The sequence below is a fragment of the Globicephala melas genome, chromosome 11, assembly GCF_963455315.2.
Source record: "Globicephala melas chromosome 11, mGloMel1.2, whole genome shotgun sequence".
Lineage (NCBI taxonomy): Eukaryota > Metazoa > Chordata > Mammalia > Artiodactyla > Delphinidae > Globicephala > Globicephala melas.
The window spans coordinates 81,194,169-81,215,481 of NC_083324.2; the positions used below are offsets into that span (position 1 = coordinate 81,194,169).

Below are 21,313 nucleotides of genomic sequence, written 5' to 3' on the forward strand. Positions count from 1 at the left end.
AATTAAATCAATACAATAAACTTTCACCCTAAGCAGTGAGAATGGGGTAAGACAAAAGAGTGCTGTAAAGGAAGCAGAGACCTCCACGAAACCACAGGCGGAAAAATTATGTGAGAGTTACAATCTCTTCAGTCAGCAGCTGAGCTGGGTGCTAAATAAACAAGCAATGAAGATGCAGTCCCTGTCTCCCCCAAGGAGCTTATGACCCAATAAATGAGAGTGAATTAAGATAAGACTGAACTAATACATCAAGTGCCTGGCACAGCATGAGAGCATGAGATCCACACTGTGGAGGTGGAGCTCTCATCACGTCCTGAGGACAGACAAGTGATCTCCGATGGAAGAAGTAGAAGCAAATGAAGAGGAGGAGCAAAGAAGTTTCAGGGCAGAAGAGGAGTATTTGCCATAGGAGGAGGCCTTCGGGAACACTGACTGTGAGCACAGTAATATTGAGAGATATTAAGGAGGTAAGATAGAACTGAGAAGACTCAGGAACAGATAAATATGGGGAGTGTGGAGAAGCCGGGAATCAAAAATGATTCTCTGCTACAGAGATCAGCACAGTGTTAAGCTAAGTAAAAGAAATCTAACACAAATGGCTACAAATGGTATCATTTTATTTACATGAGATTCTAGAAAAGGACATATTATAGTGATAGAAAGCAGATCACTGGTGGCCAGAGGCAGGAGTGTAGGGAGATGATGGACTACCAAAGAGCAGGAGGAAACTTTTTAGGGGAAAGGTGCTGTTCTCCATGTTAAATGCAGTGCTATGTGTACAATGGTATATAACTATTGTGGTAGGCAAATGAGAGCTCCCCAAAAGAGGTCCACACCATAGTCCCCAGAACCTGTGAATGTGCTTCCTTACATGGCAAAAGGGTCTTTGCAGATGTGATTAAGGTAAGGATCTTAAAACAAGGAGGTTACCCCGGATTATCCAAGTGGGCTTGATATAATCATAGGGTCCTTAAAGATAGGAGAGAGAAGCATAAGAAGATGAGAGTCAGAGAAGATGTGACAGCAGAAGCAGAGATCAGAGTGATGCAGTTGCTGGCTTTGAAGATGAATGGGGCCAATGGCCAAGGAATGTGGGCAGCCTCTAGAAGCTAGAAAAAGCAAGAAAAGAATTCTCTGTGAGAATTTTCAGGAGGAACACAGACCTGCCAACAGCTTGATTTTAGTCGAGTGAGAGCCATTTTGGACTTCTGACCTACAGAACTGCAAGACAATAATTTTGTGCTAAGCCACTAAGTTTGTGCTAATTTGTTACAGCAGCAATAGGAAATTAATACAATTATCAAAATTAATCAAACTGTACACTTAAAATGGGTGAATCTTATTGTACATACATGTCTTACTAAAAAGGAAATGTTAGAGAACTGTATCTCTGTTTTCTGTTTTGAACAGCTCCGCAGAAGCTGGTGTGATCAGAGTCATTTCAGAGTTCTAAAATCAAGCCATGAAAACCAGGGACAACCCCAGCCCTTGACTGGTCTGAGATTCCTACAGGAAACATGAATAGCCCCTGGAGACATCTTTGTGCCTCTGGCAACTTTACTTTCACACTGTTTCCTCAACCGTCGTTTGGTCACTGTCTTAACTAGTATTATAAAATATCATGTCACGCATTAGCTTTTAAGAATCATTGATGAGGCTTTTCTGTTTAAATATTCAGTAAGTCCCTTACATACAAACGAGTTCCCTTGGAAGAGTGCATCTGTAAGTCCAATTTGTTCCGAAGTCCAACAAAGTTAGCCTAGGTACCCAACTAACACAATCGGCTACATGGTACTGTACTGTAATAGGTTTATAATACTTTTCACACAAATAATACATAAAAAACAAACACACACACAAAAAATTTAATCTTACAGTACAGTACCTTGAAAAGTACAGTAGTACAGTCCAACAGCTGGCACACAGGGGCTGGCATTGAGTACACAGACAAGAAGAGTTATGAATGGAGGAGGGAGAGGAGGTGGGAGATGGTAGAGCTGAAGGATCGTCAGCAATAGGAGACAGAGGGCAAGCTGCAATTTCACTAATGCCTGACGTTGATGGCTCAGGTTCCGGTTCCTAGCTGGATTCAATTCTATCTACCCTCTTGAAAAAAACGATCCAGTGATATCTGGGTAGTAGCTCTTTTTTTCTCTTCATAGATGACACAGTAGCACTGGATCGCATTCTGAACGGCTGCTGCAACCTTCGTGCACCGTTCTACCTTCAGGTCCTGTGCCTCAAAACTAACAGTGCCTCCTCAAAGAAAGAAAATCCCCTTGCCATTGCTTGCATCCTGAATCTCTTTGGTTCTTCAGTTACTTCTTCCTCTTGTCTCTCTTCGTCCTTTCTCTAAGCCTCCAATTCCTGGTGCTTCTTAGCAGTACCATCTACATCACCACTGCTTTTATGCTTGCCTCCAGACATCCGGGGCTTGAAATAAAGAGACTGTACTGCCGTACTCTATACAGTACTGTACAGTAAAGTACACAAAAACACACCTACTTGTAGCGGATGCACGCACATGACAAGGTACGCCAGACACGTGAACTAACTTATGTGGTTGGATGTGCAAACACACATTCGCATCTTTGAAAGCTCGCCTCTTGAAGGTTCATATGTAGGGGACTTACTGGAGCGACCTCTGTTCCTTGTTCTCCTCTAACCATGCTCATGGGGCCATTCCCACGTCTAGGCTTTTGCATTTGTTCTTACCTCTGCCTCCACCTCTTTCAACATATATATCCAAGATTTTCTCCCGTATTTCCTTCAGGTTTCTGCTCAAATGTCACTTGCTTAGAGAGGCCTTCTCTAACAACCTTACCTCATATAGCACTCCCAGCATAATCCCTGTTATCCCTGATCCCTCTTATACTATTTTGGTTTTTCTCTATAAAACGTATCATCACTTTGCCTAACTGTGTATTTATATTTACTTGTTCATTGTTTACTTCTCCCTATTAGAACTTAGATTCCAGAAAGCAGAGGCTGATTTTTTAAATTTTACTGCAGTAATCTCAGCACCTAGAGTGGATCTGGCAAAAAGCAGGCATCAGGTATTTGTTGAATGACTGCCTTTGAGATACAGTGCACAGGAGAGGGAGTGGATTTGAAGTTGATGATTATCCCATGTGTTGATGTTGCAGATCTGTGCAAATTTCTGGACAAAAACGTCCTGCAGGCAGTAGGATGCATAGGTCTGGATTCAAATGCGAGGACTGGATGGGAAAGAAATATTACAATCATCAGTATTTAGAGAGATGTTGTAATCAAGGGAATACATATAATACAAAGAATGTGTATATCATTAGATGAGAAAGAAGCTGAGATGGAACTGTGGGATATATCCATATGTAAGAGACAGAAGAGGAGGGCCCTGTGAGACCCTGAAATCCAGGAGAAACTGGTTAAAAGCAGAGCAACATTCAATCATTTATTTCAGACACAGCGTCAGGATGAATGTCATTTTCCCAAACAAGGCCGTTTATTTTCTGATGAAATTAGGAAGAGATACATACATAGCCACCTATGTTTCATTGCTGGGGGAAATTATTTTCTGTTCTCCAGTCTGGTTTATGTAAAGTAGGTGGTGGAGCCTGACTCAAAGCACATGTATATTTCAAAGATGGAGTTCAGCAACCTCACTGCAAATCTTGTGGAACTCAAAGCTAGGATGCCTGACAGCAGCTTCCGCAAATTCGTGAGCCCCGGTGACAGCTGCACGAAATTGCAGAGCACAAGACCCAGGTTTTCCTCCTCCTTGCTCAGTTCCCAAGGATCTGAGAAATGGTTTTTTAAAAGGAGCGAGGAAAGGGTGAGGGAGACTCATCTGAGGCTGTACAACCTGACTTTAAATTCTCCTGATTGAGGAGAATCGAATTTGCTTGAATATGTTCAATTTACCTCCTTTTGGCTTGTGATTTCTTCTTATGTTTGAGAAATGACCAAATATCCTCCTTAATCATGGAATATCTGCATTCTCACCATGGAAAATGTAATAACCTCTTTTTAGCTTTTTCTTTAAAGAAGAGGGACAGAAAGCAGTAGAATGAAAAGAGACTGAAATCGTAAAGGGCAGAAAACATGCTCCAGGTGAGGCTCGAACTCACAACCTCGGCATCACCCGCACATATACTGCTGTATAAGTACCGCGCGCTAACCGATTGCGCCACTGGAGCATGCTTTCTTTGCGTTCTCGGTGCGCGCTCTACAGAGTCATGAGCTACGGGAGCGCTCGGTCCCCGAGACAAGCTGGAGCTGGAGCGCGCGACACTGCTAGGGACCCTCTTCACCCCTACCCTCCTCCACCGCGGCTACCCTGGCGAATAAAACACGCTTTGTTCGAGACGCTTTCATCTTTCGCGGAAGCGTGTATGTGATCCTTCCTCTACGCCAGCGGAAATCGGCATTTCCCCGGGATCCGGGGGTGCTCCTTTTAGAAGCCCCGAGAGAAGACTGAGGAGAAAGAGCGAGCGGACTCTAGCTCTTCCTCGCCTTGACCCCAATAAGGGAACGATATCCATGGAAGACAAGGGCTATTTGGCTGAGGCAGAGCATCACCGCGCACCGCCTGGCTGGTCCGTGATGCTTCCTACCAGATGGAGGACGCCGAGAAGCCGAGACAGCCCAGCCCTCGCTCCGCGAGTCTCCCAGCACCCGCCGCGCTCCTGGAGGGACTACCCGCCTCGCTGTCCAGCACCTCCAGGCTGCGCCTCCCGGTTCCCCCAAATCCTCCCCGAGCCTGCCTGAAAACCGCATTCGAAGTCATACAGCCAGCTGGTCCGGCATCTCTTGCGGGAAAAGCCAGAGTGGTAACCGCTCCTTTGTGGCGCGTGTTACAGAAATCAAGGCGGTGTCCACCACCCCTAATCCCACCCTGCTCCTCCACCTGTTTTGACCTTCTTTAGAGGTTCATTGCAGATAGTTTGCCTCTGCGATCTAATGCCCACCCAGTATCCTCGTTTCCTGCCTCGGGCATCTAATTATAAAGGCTAGTTTTGTTTATTTGTGTGTTTGCTTGCTTGGTTTTGGCGTGGGGAAATCGCAGCTGTCACATACACACGAGATGTGAAGCCTTTTGGCTTTTATGGAATAATTCCTGTCAGAGAAAAGGGGAATTGTGTAAAGAAGGGAATAGTCTATTCCTGACCACAGAGTACTTAACAAACAGGACAGAGAGTAATAGACCAGTGAGCAAATTTCTCCATACTGACGCATGAAGGGATGCGAGGGCAGAAGTGTTTCCACATCTCGGTGTCTATTGCATTACTGAATTGGGATCTTCACATACACCTTAAAGTGAGGAGCAGTGAGAAGAGATATAGACTCTTTAGTAATGACCATCTCACCACACGATCTCCTCCTGCATTCCCACCACACAGTCCCAGAGAGAGACCGAGATCTGCCTGAACCTCTAGAGGTCATTCCATCTAAATAACAATAGCAGCCACTAGTTGGATCGAGCTTATCATGGGCCGGACACTGTTCTGAGTGATTTATATAAACCTCATAAGAGCCCTCATGGTGCTGTGTTCCAAGTCTGGATCTAGGTAAGAAGAACCAGTATCTAGGGAATTACTGTTCTTAAGAGATGAAAACTTACAAGACTCACAGTATGTCACTGGATATTAAACTGACTTTCATTAACACAAAATAGGCATTATAATGGAGAAAAATGTTGATAGAAAGCTAAGTGCTTTTAATTGTTAATATTAACACACACACACACACACACACACACACACATTCTGATCTCTGACTACTCTTCCATGGAAGGCCAGCCTGTATGGACCACAGCATGGGCTCCCCTGCCCTGTGACTTCAGCTTTGAGTTTCATTTGTGGGAGCACTTAGCAGGAAACCAGAATGAGAGAAGACAGAGAGGTTGGAGTATTTATTTCTCTGGATCCCTTTCTCTGGGTCAACTTCGTTCATCAAAGTGGACATTTCCTTCAAGCTCCAGATAAATACCAGAAGTGAAATTGCTGGATCATATGGTAGTTCTATTTTTAATTTTTTAAGAAGCCTCCATGCTGTTTTCCATAGTGACTACACCAATTTACATTTCCACCAAGAGTGCAGAAGGGTTCCCTTTTTTTCACATCTTCACCAACATTTGTAATTTCTTGTCTTTTTGATAATAGCTCCATCTTTTAATTGGGGTATTTAGACCATTAATATTCAGAGTGATTATTGATATAGTTAGATTAATATTTACGAATTCATTATTGCTTTCTATTTGTTGCCCTTGTTCTTTTTTCCTACGTTTGTCATCTTACACTTTTTCTGACTTTTGAGGTTTTAATTGAGCATTTATATGATTCTATTTTCTCTCCTGTCAGCATATCAGTTATACTTCTTTTGCATTTTTTTAGTGGTTGCCCTAGAGTTTGCAATATACATTTGCAGCTAATCCAAGTTTACTTTCAAATAACACTATACCACATCATGAATAGTGTGAGTACCTTATAATAACAAAATAATCCCAATTCGTCTCTCCTGTACCTTGTATCATTGCTGTCATTCATGTCACATATATGTAAACATACATAAGCAAATACATATACATATGATACACAAATAAGCATACATGAGCAAATACTTTGTTTACACTATTATTTTGAACAAACTGTTATATGGCAGATCAATTAAGAATAAGAAAAATACAGGGTTTTATTGTACCTTCATGTATTCCTTCTTCAGTACTCTTTCTTTGTCTATGTAGACCTGAGTTTCTGACCTATATTTTTTCCTTCTCTCTTAAGAAGTTCTTTTAGCATTTTTTTGCAAGGCAAGTCTACTAGCAACAAATCCCCTAAATTTTTGTTGGTCTTTTTTTAATTTATTGGCTATATTGTGTCTTCGTTGCTGCACGCGAGCTTTCTCTAGTTGTGGCGAGCGTGGGCTACTCTTCGCTGTGGTGCACGGACTTCTCATTGTGATGGCTTCTCTTGTGGAGCACGGGCTCTAGTCACGCGGGTTTCAGTAGTTGTGGCACGTGGGCTCAGTAGTTGTGGCTTGCGGGCTCTAGAGCACAGGCTCAGTAGTTGCAGCTCACGGGCTTAGTTGCTCTGCGCCATGTGGGATCTTCCCGGACCAGGGCTCAAACCTGTGTCATGTGCATGGGCAAGCGGATTCTTAACCCCTGCGCCATCAGCGAAACCCAGAAGTCTTTCTTTCTTGCTTGCTTCTGAAGGATAATTTTGCAGGGTACAGAATTCTGGGTTGGTGGGTTTTTTTCTCTCAACACTTTATATATTTCACTTCATTCTCTTCTTGCTTGCACGGTTTCTGAGGAGAAGTTGGATGTAATTCTTATCTCTGTTCCTCTATGGGTAGGGTGTTTTATCCTCTGGCTTCTTTCAGGACTTCTTCTTTATCTTTGATTTTCTGTAGTTTAAAAATGATATACCTACTTGTAGTCTCCTTGTTATGTATTCTTGGTGTTCTCTGAGCTTCCTCAACCTGTGGTTTGGTGTCTGACATTAATTTTAGGGAAAGCCTCAGTCATTATTGTTTCAAACATTTCTTCTGTTTCTTTTTCTCTTCTCTTTCTGGTATTGCCATTACTTATATGTTACACCTTTTGTAGTTGTCCTACAGTCCTTGAATACTCTGTTCTGTTTTATTCAGCCTTTATTCTCTTTGCTCTTTCAGTTTTTGAGGTTTCTATTGATATATCCTCAGCTGTGTGCAGTCTACTTAAAAGCCATTGAAGGCATTCTATATTTCCATTATAGTGTTTTTTGGTCTCTAGCATTTCTCTTCTTCCTTCCTCCCTCCCTCCCTCCCTTTCTCTCTCTCTTTCTCTTTCTTTCTTTCAATTTCCATCTCTTTGCTTACATTGTCCTTCTGTTCTTGCATGCTGTTTACTTTATGCATTGGCCCCCTTAGAATATTAATCATAGTTGTTTTGCATTCCTGGTCTGATCATTCCAACATTCCCGCTATGGTGCTTGCTCTGTCTTTTCAAGTGTCTTTTTTTGGTTTTTGGTTTTTGCCTTCAGGTATGCCTTGTAATTTTTTCTTGATAGCCAGACATAATGTGCTGAGTAAAAGGGACTGCTTTAAATAGACCTTTAGCAATGTGGTGGCGAGGTGTGGGGGGCAGGGAAGTGTTCTATAGTCATATGATTAGGTCAGTGACCTTTTAATGAGTCTATGCATCTGGACTGTGAACTTCACAAAACTTCTGTTTTTTTCTCCCCCCACCCCCAACCCTGGCCCTTAGATGGGATAGGATGATTAGATTGGGCTGGCGTTGGGCATTTTCCTTCTCCCATATAGAAGGCTAGAACTGACTGAAATAGAGTATTTCCCCTCTCCTAAGTCAACATGGCTCTGCTAATACCCCAGCAGGTTAGGCTCTGGTTAACTAGTTTCTCCCGAGAGCAGGCCTTTTATAGATGGACAGAGTCTTCTGGTGTATTTCAAAATAGTTCTTCTTTTTTTTTTCCTCTGCCAGTATTATGAAAAAATTTTTCTCCAATATTTACTGTGAGAACTTGGTTGAACTCCTGGCGGTAAATCTCACAATATTGTTAGGGCCCCCTGTGACTGAGTTCCCCTGGAGTTTTTAACTCTCAGAGTTGTCCACATTGAGCCTCCAGAAATTCATAAATTACAGTTCAGGTTTTCTTCCCAGTGCTTGTTCCCCGGCAGTTTCTGGCCATGGGTCTCTGCCTGGTAGGTTTGTGACTCGTATTCACCAGTTTGTCTCTCCAATCTTGCCAGTAGGGATTTGCCCTGTATTCTCCTCTCTCTTAAGGATTCAAGAAGAGTTGTTGGTTTTTAGTCTGTTCAGCTTTTAAATTGTTGCTAGGACAGTGCAGAGACTTCCAAGCTGTTTACCTGAGGAACTGAAAACCATGTGTTGCGTTTTTAAAATTACTGAATACGGTGCCACATAATTAACAGCTTTTTACCAGTGTGTGCCAAAATCAAGGTCCCTGAAGTTCAGTGGATAAACTGCAAATATTATAGACATTAACACTGTAAAGTTATTACAAAGATGGTTTTAATTTTCCGTATTGTTTCCTTTTAACACCAGGCTAAATAATTTCCTGATAATGTCATCTGTCTACAGAGTGCATGCAGGTTTGGAAATGTGGCATTCACTCATTCATTTTTAAAAAATGTATTCGCACATATTTGAATGCCAACTTGCTGTGGTGATACAGCTCTAAACAAGGCTTGGTTTCTACTATCAATAAGTGTCACTTTGGAAGAAAAAGAGAAAAAAAATACACCAATTATTTAGTAGATATTATCCAATATATGCTATAATAAAGGTGTACAAATGGTGCTATGAAAAGACACCTCTCACCTAGATTGAAGGTAAAGTGATACATGAGCTGAATTCTGAAAGATGAGTAGGGCTTAGCTAGAAGAAGGGATGGTGGCATATTTCGAGCAGAGAGAGTGGTATTCATGAAGCTATGAAAAGCATAAAAAACTCCGAAGACTGAGGAACAACCAGAGTCCTCAGTTGCAAGAAACAGACAGCTACTCTGGTTGATTTTAATAAAAATGAATCATCTGTGCCTGTCCTGCATCTTTAGCAATTTACAATAAAATTTTCAAACATGATACAATATAAAGTGTGTTGGATTGTTTCAAGAATCCAAAGTACTTTTTGAGGAATGTATCTGTGACTTTGGGGTATTATTATATTATTAATTATTTAATACAAATGTGGTATATGGAAATTCCATCATTTTAATCTTTGATATAGATTCTTGATTTTAGCAATTTATGTTAGCCATTCAGAAGTGATCAGGGGTTTGCTTTTGCAGACAGCTAATTCCAATAATGAGATCATAAATTGAGACCGGGAAGATGAGCTGCTTCCTACTTAGATTGAATCTTCATCAGCACTGTGTTACTTTCTTTGTTCTTCTCTATAAACTGACCTTGGTTCCTTGGCTTTCAGGTAACTTTTATGCCTCCTAAGGTGTTTGCAAACTCACCACACTCTGGTTACATTTCTTCAGCTCGGCTTAATTCAATAGTTACTGAGCACCCGCTAGGTTCCACACTCTGCAAGGCTCTGAGATACAATGTCAAACAAGATATGGCTCCTGCATTCAGGGGAGCTTAAAGTCCATTAGGTAAGTATGATAAAATCGATAATTACAATATCTCTTTAGGCCTATAGCACCCAAGTTAGTCAGCACTGTACATTGCAATTTATTGAATCCCAATAAAAATTACTGACAGTTTATCAGCTTATATTGGTATTAATTGTACTGGTGGTACTTCGAGTAAGGTTTTCATACCTGAATTTCAGGTATCATCAAGAACTCAGATAGCACAGCAGCTTTATTTCTGTTATGTAATTCCTTTTTTACTTGAAAAGGTCCATTTTTTGTTCTAGGTTTTGGTGTCAAGGATAACCGAAACTCACCCCTTAGAAATACATCTCTTAATTAAAGTCTGCGCGAGATAGAAAACTAACTCTTCCAAGGCCCCGGTGAGATTCGAACTCACGACCCCTGGTTTACGAGACCAGTGCTCTAACCCCTGAGCTACGGAGCCCGGGTTGGTAAAGTTTCTACTCCTTTTCCTAAAGCAGATTATAGGCTGAGCTCTTTAGGTTTTTGTTTTGATTGGTTTCTAGAAAATTTGACGCTCTGCCCTCATCCCCTTTTCGATTTTCTGGGCTGTGGTCAAACAAATTCCCTCACTCTGCTAGTTTTAATATCCCGTTCGATTCGCTTTTGTCAAAGGAAGTACAAGACCCTTAAAACACCTCTGAGAGTTTTGTTTGAATCCAGAGCCTCCGAGGGTCAGAGGTTGCACGTTGACGGGAGTGGGGAATAAACAGCTAGCCCATCTGCCAAGATGCGGAGGTTGGGGTGAGAACTACTGGGCCACTTGATTTTAGTTACAGCCACGCCCGGTGCTCTGCAGTACCTTTCGCACCGATTGAAGCCCAGATATTCCAGACTTCAGTTCTTAGAGCCTTGGGGGAAAGCAGGCAATATCTATCTCAAACTCCCTGATATCAGCTATCAGAAGAGAGACTGAGGGGTGAGGGTAATGATGAGGCCAGCAGGAAGAAGGAAATGGAGCGACCTCCCGGGAACAGAAGCCGAGGAGAGGCTCTGCCTTTTGTAGCCTAGTCCTTGAGGCTGGAATACGTTTTGGAGCCTCAATCCGGGGCGTAAAGAAAGGGCCATGTTTCTCCTCCACCGCGCGTCGCTGAAATCCAAATAGAAAAGTTCTGTCCAAAGGAGCTGTGGCAAAGATACCAGAAAATTGTTAATTTCCACCCGGGTAAAGGGGCTGTGAGGGTCACCAAAAAAAAAAAAAAAAATCTGTATAGCGACTCAGCTCACACAAGCAACAACCATGATGTACAGAGAGCCGGTAAAGAAGAAAACTCAACCACAAATCCTAGGTCTCCTGTCCCAAGTCAGAGGCCCTGTGCACCTGAAACAAAGCAAGGACTGTTTTCCTGTCTACTTTCAGGATTTGATAGCTGGCTAATAAAGAAACAATGGCTCTTAATTACAAACAAAAAGCAAAACCAAAACACCTCGACTACTGACAAATACAAGTAACATTAAAACAACTCAGCAAAATAAGATTTATTGGTGGAGAAGTGGGGAATCCAGTCTCTGTGCATCTGTCCCAACCTGGAATACAGTTCTCCCATAATCCAGAGGAGAGGCTGCAGTCTCTGAAAAGCCAGCCCGCCAGCTCTCTAAAAGGTCTCCCAGGGTAAAAAATAACACACTCCACCTCCCACTCACCAAAGTCATATACAGGCAAAACAATGCCCTTGTGACCTGGAGCGTCATAAATGCAAATAATAGGGAAACGCAGCAAAAAAAGAAATGGGCGTATTAAAGAAGTTGAGAGTGAGGGGAGTGAAAGAAATGTGAGGTCAATTTTATCACTACTACTCATCAGCGCTTCCTAAACGTCTCTGGACTCAAGGTCTGCCTCCTGCCTTCCAGAGGAGCCAGTTTGCTCAGATTCTCCAAAATCCTAAACTTGCCTGTGCAGAAGGGCCTGTCACCGGAAGCCCCTCTTCATCTCCTGAGTATCAGAGAAGAAGGGGATGCAGGCTCAAGAGAGATCATAAAGTCCCAACAAACCTGTGATTTGCAGTTTTCTCAGATTTCATCCTGTATTTAGGTTATAGTGTTCACCTCTGATTTTCTTGCACCTAAAGAAATGTATAACCTCGATGAAATACGGCGAGACGGGCAACAGGAAGAAACTGTCCTCAGGACTTTTCAGTAACATTCTCCTCAAAGTCTTTCTAGTTTCTGTCTGCTGCCCGGGCCCAAAGTCACATGCTTTAGGGTTTGTTCCCATTTTCAGGTAACAAAATGTCCATTACCCAGTACTCATCATGAATGTATTGTCTCTCAGTCCCAAATTCACCCTTTTTGCCTGCCTTGTGGAAATGGATATGAATCCTTTAAATAGTTTTCTTTTGCCAATCGGTGCTGAAACTCTGCAGGTAGAGGATGGTGGAGAATCATTGCAGGAGGAAGGGGGTTTTGCATCCTGGTTCCCACGCACTACTTGGACTGCTGCTTCCCCAGGGCCTTGCTGCTACATCAGGCATGGCTTTCCCCTGCTTCATGATCCAGCAGCAACCAGCAGCCACCAACTTCCCCTGGCCAGCGTCCCCCTTGAGTGTTTTATAGTGGAGTGCTCTCAGTGAGAGACCTCTCCAAGAAGAGCTTTCCAAGAAACGCTGGAAGGTGGATCTCCAGCCAGTTCCAGAGGGCACATTTCAAGCAAGTTCTGCTGGCACAACCCGAGAGCAATTTCTCCACTCTTCAGTGAACCATGTCCGTGCCTTCCCCATCGAGGTCTGGATCTTAGCTAGGGGTGGGGTGAAGGGTAGAGGGCTCTTCCTTCTGTGCTTTGGCTCAGCTGTAGGTGAGGGGCACTTCCTAAGCTGTTTTCAGCCCTAAGGGTAGTGACTGCTCCTTAGATTTGCTATTCCTTTATTCGTCAGTGTTGTCTTTACTTTTTTACTAACCAATTCCTTGTTTCTCCAACACCTTCTTTAGGTAATAAGTCTCTGTATTAAACTTTCCCTGTTCATTATAAGAGAAATACTTTCTGGAGATGTAAGGTACAACATGACAACTGTAGTTAACAACACTGGATTGTATATTTGAAAGTTGCTAAGAGAGTAGATCTCAAAAGTTCTCATCACAAGGAAAACACGTTGTAACTATGTGAGCTGATAGCTGTTAACTAAACTTATTATGGTATCATTTCGCAATATATACATATGTCAAATCATTACGTTGTACACCTTAAACTTACACAATGTTATATGTCAAATATATCTCAATAAAACGGAAAAATAAATAAATAAACAACTTTTCCTGCCAAGTTATTTGTTCCTCTCTCCTCATTGGACCAAGACTGATCCACACCTAACTAGTGTCACGTAACAAATCATATTAAAATTAAACGGCTTAATTTATCACCTGTCATTTATTCGTTCTCACAGATTTGTTGGTTTTCACAGAGTTTGGGCAGAGCACAATGAGGACAGCTTGCCTCTGCTCCGTGATTTCTGGAAACTCAAGTGGAAGACTCTAAGACCAGGGGCAGGACATCATCTGAAGGATGGGTTACTCAAATGTATGGCTGCTGCTGGCTGTGCGCTGAGGCCTCAGTTATCTTCCATGTGGTCCCTCCCTGCGGCTTAGTTTGGGCTTCCTCACAGTGTGGTGGCTGGGTTCTGGGGACAGACGTCTTGAGAGAAAACTATTGGAAGCTTCTATCACCTTTTATGACCTAGCTTTGGAAGTCATAGAGTATCTCTTCCATCGTAGTCACAGGCCTATCCAGATTCAAGGGGAGGGAACAGAGACCCCCGTAACCTCTGGAAGGAAATGTGTCAAAATTGCATTCAAAGGAAAACACATGGCATGAGATACAGCTGTATGGCCATCTTTGGAAAATACAATTTACTACAGGTTTTTTATGACTGAACTCTAACCACTTAGAAGCCTCTATCTCCTCAGATTTCACTTATCCAACGTCCCCTGGACTTGTAATGAAAATTTTGAGACATTAAAATAAATTAATATTAAACAGGTGCCTAGGAAACATACTACCCAGCCGTTCATGGAATATTGACTGTACTGGGCCCTGCAAAAATCAGTCTATAAAGAAAATTGAATTATGGCATATTTCAGTTGCAATTTCATGTTTACATTATATTTTGATAATATCCATTTTCAAGTATTCCAAATATTTTAAACCTGTATTCAGACGTTTTCATCTACAAAAAAATATACAAATAGACTTCAAGAGTGTATAGGAATATACCTATGCTTCAAGGTATAGGAAGCATTAGTGCCAAAATTCAACATATGTATATATTAAAATACAAACTGTCAATTTTGCATACTTTGTAATTGTACTGTTAGTATAGTGAAAAAATAGTCACAATAAAAAGATTAAAACCTACAAGCAATAAACTTATTTTTAAAAAGAGATGCTTCCCATTTAGTTTTAGGGTAATAGATGAGGTAATTACAAATTAAAAAGTGATAGCTCTCAAATTTAAGTGTCCTATAGATTTAGATTTTACAGCCTAATTATAGAAACTTGGTGATACTCCTACTTGTCGGAATTTTAGATTTCTTCTCTCCTTTAATCCTAAAATAATCATTGCAACAAAGATATTTCTTCTCTTTTTTTTGTCCCCCCCCCACTTTGGCTATTTCATTTTCAGTCACTTAAACATATTTTTTTCAACATTATGTTTCAGAATAGCTGCGGTCACCCAAGATGGGTAATATTTATTGGAAAGCATCTGAGAGCTCTAGAGAGAAGAAAGGCAGGATTATTACTGTAGAGCACAAGCGACCCTGAAGGTCAGGAGACGGTGATGGGTGGAATGAATGATGTAAGTATGGCTTCAGGAGATAAAATCACAAGTTTGGATGGGTTGAGAACAAGGGGACTGACCCTCTCTTGTCCAGAGCAGTGGGGTTGACCATTTATTCACTTTAAGTTTCCACCGATCCTGAGGCAGCATCGAACTGGACCTGCTGGATAAAGGTGTGAATCACAAAGAACACAGTGACCTGGGATCCAGATCACATGTGGGGGTCGGGGCCGTAGGAGGAGATTCGTGTGAGGCGCGGGACGCTGGTCTGGCGGGCGGCGGAGCGGAAAGCAGGAGACTGGGCTGGGAGTACTGGGGAAGGGGGAGGGGCGAGGAGGGAGTGTCGCTCAGTACCCTGCCACCCCGTCTCCAAGGCAGAAAGAATTATTCAGGTCCTCGCTGACGCTCGTACCTCCTACCTCTCTCTGTTTCTCAGTCTCTGAACTCAGAACTAGTCCGACAAATTTTGAGAAGCTTTCTTCTGGGACGCAGCTAGGCGCTAACCTCTCAGAGTCTACAGTGTAACACTTCCAAATAGAACAACGTGTCAGGATGGCCGAGTGGTCTAAGGCGCCAGACTCAAGCATCTGCTTCTCATCATTGAGGCTTCTGGTCTCCGAATGGAGGCGTGGGTTCAAATCCCACTTCTGACACATTCCTATTTTGTTTCACTTGCCACGTTCAGGTCAAAAGTTTCACCTTGGATAGCTCATAATAACTCAACCCTCAGCACCGCAAATATTTCCCACCCTGAAGGGCACTCGAAAATGAGAATTCCCCAGTTTGAGAATCTTAGGATACTTTCAGAGCTATATGGGGGCAACCTCCAGCGCTGCCTTCTGTGAGATCCCTCTTCCGAGGAAAAAACTACCATAACAACTTGTGGTCTTTTCCTTAGTGGATCAACGGACCGGTCATCCACACTTGGATCTTGGGTCTTTACTGTGGGAAGAATTACTGAAACCTTCACTGCTTTTCTGCACACAGAAAGGAATCTGTTATAAAGTTCTAACAAAAAGTTTCCTTTGTCACCTTCTTATATCACGTCTAAAATCTAAGAGGGAAAGTCCCTCAAGATTATGACACTGCTGAAAACATTTTTTGGTTATCAATAGCCAAAAAAATGTTCATACTATTAAAATTAAGTAAATTGATAGCTCATTTTGAGATTTCTTTTCAGAATGATGTGATCTAGATGTCTTGTCTTTCATTTTATAAAGTAAAAAATGCCTTCTATGAAGTTCTACATAGGCTAAGTAAGATCTTGGTCTTAAAATTAAGATCTTAGACTTCTGCAGCTTTGACATTAAATGAGTTTTTCTTCCTGTATAGCTTTGAAATCACTACACAGCAATTTTTCTCCTAGAAATGTATCTCAGTGAAATTCCAGCTCAGCTCCATGCTTGGCCTTACCTAGTGTAGCATTTTGCAGTACCAGATTGTTAGAGGCAACCTAGATGTCCATCAGGTGTACAGCAGTGGCCACCCATGGATTTCATACTATGTAGTAGTTGTACATAGAAGCAGATGTAAATGTAGCAAGACAATAGATTTTTCAAACTGCGTTGAGTAAAAGAAAAAATATCAGGATGAACAGTGCCAATGAAAATTAAAATCACACAAAGCAACAGCATTTTTTTGAGGGTAGTTTCTTTTCTAAAGAACATTAACAACTTTAGAGAGGATCTATATGTTGTGGGGAGAGGGAAGGGATGGATACAGGCCATGAAACAAAGTAGAACTGAGAGTGACCTTTAATAACACAAATGAGCCCTGGACAACCAAGTGTGATTAACTTACCTTTTGAACCCAAAGCCTCTCTTTCCCTTCCATCATTAAATTCCACTTTTTCACACTCTACAGATTCCTAAGCACGCACCACTCTTTTCTGCTCTGCATTTCCCCTGCAATCATGAAATTCTAAATTATTTTTCTCCATTCTCCATTTTCATCTTTTTCAACCATTGTTTCGAGTTGGGACTGTTTATTTTCCTGTTACTGGCTTTATTTTGTATTTCAAAGCATTCCTACTGTATTTTGGACTAGACAGAGAAACCTAAAAAGTATTGTTAAAATAAAAAATAATTTTACAATGTTTACTTCTCTTTATAAGGTACCCAACACCTGCTCAAGATGGTGAGTACTGAGCTCTGAGGATCCTTCTAGCCAGGAAATTGTTACAGAGCTTGATTTAAAAAAAAACAAAAACAAAAACAAAAAACAACTTAGGAGACGATGTTCTGAGTACTTACCACTTTCCCCAACGTGTCGTTTCTTAAATATTTAACTTGGGAGATGGTAAAATAAGGTATTGTGATGTTGTTTTTAAATGTAAAAGGCAAAACCAGAAACTGTATATACTTACTCCTCTGTATATTTTTCTCATTAATACAAAAATACAAAGACTGCAAATTGATTTTAACAATTGTATGATTGTTTCCATTTTGTTTCTTTCAATTCCTCTCTATGGGGAAAAGCTGTGAATTTTCCAATAATTTCCGCACTGGAAAAGTCTAGGACTTTGTGTGGGAGACCCTTAAGCTGAGCTACCACTAGAGAAAGTCTGGGTCCTTCTGGCTGGTGTGGTCATGCAGGAGATTGGCCTTTGATTTGCCAACAGCGAGGCAGCCAGTATAACGTTTTCCTCCTGCCCACAGCTAGTGGGTCTCTCCGGGAAAGGAAGATCTTCCTGGTTACTTTGTATTTTTGTTTTGTTTTGTTTGTTTTTGAGTCAAGTTCCTGGGTTTCGTTAAGATCAACAGGCTGACATAGCAAGGCACGACCTTCTGCTGGAAATCCACTGCCGGCTTCTCTCGGGAAGAGAGGGTCATCATCGGTGGCGCTAAGATTTTTAAAATGTGCCCAGTACTCCAGGTTCTCTAATTGGGAATTTTCATTTGTCAAAGGCTTGACTGGAGGTTCGGGAGACGCTGGTGGAGGGGTGTCTTTAGAGGCAGGAAGGGCCGAACTACGGAATAAGCGAGGATGATGCTCAAGTGCCAGGGAGAACCAAGGTGGAAGAGCAAGAGTGAGATTTTTAAAAGGCTGAAAGGTGAGTGTGCCTGCCGAGAACAAAAACTGAATCCTGTCAGAAGTGGGATTCGAACCCACGCCTCCATGCGGAGACCAGAAGCCCCAGGAGAGGGAAGACACAAGCTTGAGTCTGGCGCCTTAGACCACTCGGCCATCCTGACACGACAGCACCAGACACTCAGCGGTAATAATTCTGTCCATGATTGAAGACTGTTCCATCCAGGAAGGAGAGGAACCAGTCGTTTTTAGAAATTACAGGAGCAAACCAAGCACTATCTGCAAAACCGAAAGACAGGAAAGGAGGAGTTTTACGGTGAAGACGTGCGCTGGGCGACAGAACTGATGCTGCTCTGAAAACCGGGAGCCCACATCACCTACTTTGAGTCTCTTTCTCTCACTCCACCCCTGCTGACCACGGTTACAAGACCGACCTTAAGGAGTAGGGGACTTGGGATATAGATTTTATTGGCCCATGTTGCAACTACCAGCTTTCAGGAGCTTTCCCCGCTGCTCACAGTATCACACAGTATTTTATCTTAAGTTTTTATTAGTGGAGACTGGGTCTGTGAGTGGGACTTAAAGATTCCCTGTACAATAGTATTTCCAGCATCTTAACAGTTCCTGCAAGGGTCCACTCCCTTCTCCTCTCTGCTCTTCTCTCCTCCCTTTCCTTCCGTTGCCATTTTTCTCTCCCTCTAATTTATCTTCCCTCTTCCATTCTTTCCACCTGCGTGAAAGAAGGGATGTGAAGCGAAGAAGCAGGACATGGTTTATTATAGGACACATAATAAGAGAAATATAGAGCATGGAGGACTCAAATTAGGTCTTGGTCTTGGTTTAAAATCTCTACTGAGTTTTAAAAAATGTTTTTGTTGTTGTTAAAATCCCTCCTGCTTTGGTTAAAGAGAGAGGTTCATCCAATGTTTTCTTTCCATTCTGTCCCATAGTAGTCTTTAGTTAGTCTCCCAAATTAATAGCCTTCAGAAACTTTTCATTCCCTACAGAAAAACAACCCAAACACATATGTATGAACTGGCAAAACAGCTATTGAAAGATCCAATTTTGTGTGCACAATGATCAGGGGTGAGTTGTTTTCTTTTGCTTCATTTTTTGGTCTTCATGCAGAGAACCTAAAATACAGTTTTAAAGGCAATGCAGGAAGAGTAGAAAACATGAGGATCTTGAATCAGATGTGTATGTTTGAATTCAAACTTCATCACTTACAAAACTGTGATGTGTGATATTTTATATTATTGAGACCATCTGTGAACACCTCCTTCATCTGTAAATTTAGAGGGAAATCCCTACCTCAAGATTCTTGAGGGATTAAAAAGAATTTATGTAGGTACTTTCCCCAGCAAGCCATGTGACAAGGAGCAGTCATTGAAGAGACCATTCACCCTCGAGGTTCTATTTACAACCTCTGGCATTTATACAGTTTTGCGACAACCCAAATTCCCTGCTCCATTGCCTTTTCTGAACTATGGTGTCCTACCTTCCAAACACTTAGAAAATGTGCTCTGGGTTCTCCTTTTCTGCCAACTAATAATCTTTCCAAAAAAAAAAATAATAATAATCTTTCAAACGTAACAGCTCCCCCTTCCCCTTGGTCATGTGCTCTGTCATTCAGCCCTCGACATCCCAGTCAGGAGTTCTCTCTCCCTCTTTTGAACCCCCCAAACATATTGGTGTTATCATTCAATGAAAAGCTGAAAACTTGACTTTCAAACCAATATAATATGAACACAGTGTCAAAGATTTCATATATCTCACTAATCAATGAGTAAGCTGTTAAAAATGCTTCAAAGGAGATTATGAAGAACAGACAACACACAATCTGAAAGGTTGAAATAAATGTGCCAACAGATGCAAAATTGGTTAATATTCTGTAGGGCAATAAAACTTAAGATTGGACTTATTTCTTCTATTGGGTAAAATTGTATCTCAACTGAGCAAAATCCTTTGCGTTGATGTAAACAAGAACCAATTGCATTATTATCAATTTTCTGTGAGTTAACTTCTCCCACCATAGAGTTCCAGAATAGCCTAGTAAATAGAAAGTCAGTCAGAGATGCACACCCCTATAAAATCAGATAAGTCCTACGTGGTCTACTAGACTAATACCAGTACGTCACTAATGCAAGGACCCAGTAAATTCTGTTGTTCATTTTAAAATCTTGGACACATTTTCCTGACACATATGACAATTTATGGAAGTCGTCTAACAGTAAGCTAATTAGGAGAGTGTTAGTGGAAATGGAGACATGTTTGATCAGGTCCCTGAGTTCTGACTCTTGTCTTAGTTTACCTATTTGTAAAACTGAGGGGATATAATATTTAATTACAGTGCTGTAGTCAGGTGGAACATTTTAAAATCTTTTATACTTTCCTTAGTTTACATGCTTTCTAATGGACTCTTGTGTTTCCAAGATAAATAAAAACAAATGTATTATCCTGCTTTTGTTTCCAATCTTTCTTCTATCCCTCCCCACTTGATTATTTAAAATATCAGGTGTATGTAACGTGAAGGGAATTCCAAATCAGCAGGGTCTCCAGAGGCAAGTGAATTTTGTTTCCCAAGCCTAATACAATGTGCAGCTCAATCGAAATGGTCAAAATCTGGCAAACCAGAGAAATAAAGACTCCACATTAGAGATTCCACAGTTTGATTAACTCCATATTAATCCCTTCCGGGAACTTTTTGAAGCTTTCACTTTTAAGGATGTCTTTTAGGGGAAAGAGCAATAAAAATACATTTTCCACAAACTGTATGTGTGCCCTTGAAAGAGGTTGTTTTAAGAGCTCCTGAACAGAGACTGGGACAGCTTAGGCCGTAAAGAAGATAGTCTGTGATGGCAGTATTTGCACAAAGTCATGGACTTTTCTCATAAGCTGGAAATCAATGGAATAAAGACTTCTGCAACTGAGTTCCACTTACTCAAAATAAGTTAGAAATTGGCTTGAAAAGAGAACAGTTTCTGAAATAAACATAAATGTGGAATTAGTATCTGCAAGTCTAAGTTATATTACTTGAAGCATTTTGGAACAGTAGCCTTTTTTTTTTTTTAAGTTTTGTAGGTCAGTGTTTCTCTCATTTTAATGAGTTTACAAATCACCTTGGGATCTGGTTAAATGCAGATTCTTATTCAGTACATTTAATATATGAAAGAATCACCTGGAGCAATTGTTAAAGCACAGATGCCTGGGCTCCACCCCCAGGGATACAGTCAACCCTCCCATATCCCTAGGTTCTGAAATCCTTGAATTCAAACAACGGTGGTTCAAAAATATTAGGAAAAAATTTCCAGAAAGTTCCAGAAAGTTCCAGAATGCAAATTTTGAATTTGCGATGCACCAGCAGCTATTTACATAGCATTTACATTGTATTAGGTATTATAA

General features: G+C 41.4%; 4 non-coding genes across 4 annotated transcripts; 1 reads left to right on the plus strand and 3 right to left on the minus strand.

The window, feature by feature from the left end:
- Positions 1 to 4,084: 4,084 nt before the first annotated feature.
- TRNAI-UAU (transfer RNA isoleucine (anticodon UAU)) lies at positions 4,085 to 4,178 on the minus strand. Its single transcript has 2 exons — positions 4,141 to 4,178; positions 4,085 to 4,120 (listed from the first exon to the last, which is right to left on the minus strand). It is a non-coding gene; the product is annotated as a tRNA-Ile (tRNA).
- A 6,285-nt stretch (positions 4,179 to 10,463) lies between these two features.
- On the minus strand, positions 10,464 to 10,536 carry TRNAT-CGU (transfer RNA threonine (anticodon CGU)). The gene has a single exon. It is a non-coding gene; the product is annotated as a tRNA-Thr (tRNA).
- A 4,891-nt stretch (positions 10,537 to 15,427) lies between these two features.
- TRNAL-CAA (transfer RNA leucine (anticodon CAA)) lies at positions 15,428 to 15,534 on the plus strand. Its single transcript has 2 exons — positions 15,428 to 15,465; positions 15,489 to 15,534. It is a non-coding gene; the product is annotated as a tRNA-Leu (tRNA).
- Positions 15,535 to 17,967: 2,433 nt separating this feature from the next.
- Positions 17,968 to 18,075, minus strand: TRNAL-CAA (transfer RNA leucine (anticodon CAA)). The gene is made up of 2 exons: positions 18,038 to 18,075; positions 17,968 to 18,013 (listed from the first exon to the last, which is right to left on the minus strand). It is a non-coding gene; the product is annotated as a tRNA-Leu (tRNA).
- Between the last annotated feature and the right edge of the window lie 3,238 nt (positions 18,076 to 21,313).